This window comes from Alligator sinensis, unplaced genomic scaffold (genome assembly GCF_000455745.1).
Source record: "Alligator sinensis unplaced genomic scaffold, ASM45574v1 scaffold98_1, whole genome shotgun sequence".
Classification (NCBI taxonomy): domain Eukaryota; kingdom Metazoa; phylum Chordata; order Crocodylia; family Alligatoridae; genus Alligator; species Alligator sinensis.
Genome location: NW_005842058.1, coordinates 2,030,162 through 2,031,107, shown reverse-complemented (window position 1 = coordinate 2,031,107; position 946 = coordinate 2,030,162). Strand labels below are relative to the sequence as shown.

Below are 946 nucleotides of genomic sequence, written 5' to 3'. Positions count from 1 at the left end.
GCCGGGCCCCTTTGCGTTCCAGCAGCAGCTCCGCGTAGTGCATCCGGCTGCAGTTGCTGAACAACGGGGTCTCCCTGCATCGAGGCATGCGGGGCCATGACCGCCATGGCCTCCCGCCCGCTCGGCGCCGCCCGAGCGTCGCGCCCCGGCCCCCCTTCCCGAGCACTCACTGGATGGTGGGGTTCATGATGCAGTACATGTGGTTGCAGACGCAGCCCGCCACGTCATGCCGCATGCCCAGGTTGTGGCCCATCTCGTGCGCCACGAGAGGGGCAAAGTAGGAGGCTGGCAGGTTAGCCATCTGCCGCAGGGACGAGACGCACCCGTGGCACCTTTGCGGGCAACATGCCCTGGCAAGCACCTCCCCACCACCACCCCGGGGCTCAGGCTCACCGTCTCGACCCCGGTGGGCCTGCCCATGCTGTCACACGCCGAGCCCACGTAGGCCAGCCCCAGCACCTCCCCATAGCTCTGGTACCTGTCAGGAGAAGAGGCAGCTCTGGGGATCTCCTCGGGGTCCCTGCCCAGCCTGGCCCCTTTCCCGGCTGGCCCAGGCACCCGTCTCCCTCGGAGCGCAACAGACGCCCCCCCAGCCACCGCTCACACAAAGAGATGCGCCACGTCATGTGCCACCCGTGGCCGCAGGTGCGTCCCCCGCCATGTGCTGAAGTCCGCCAGCACCTCGGACATGTCACCAACCACCTGCACCCGGTTGTTGTCCGTCCAGATCTCCACGCCCATCAGCACCACGCGCAGGTTGAGGGCCCGATAGACCTACGAGCGGCAGGACAAGCGCAGGCCCCACACGCTCAGGCTTCTCTCACCGCAGCGAGCTCCCCGCAACCCGGGAGCGCCCTGCTAGGCTGCCGACTCCCGGCACCCAGGGACGCCTTCTACCGCTTACCATCTCTCCAGCACCCCCGCCCCAACCCAGGACCTACCCCCA

At 68.4% G+C, this 946-nt stretch overlaps 1 pseudogene; it reads right to left on the bottom strand.

Annotated features, from left to right (window-relative positions):
* The window catches only part of LOC102388440, an 18,923-nt pseudogene that overhangs the window by 8,352 nt on the left and 9,625 nt on the right, over window positions 1–946 (bottom strand).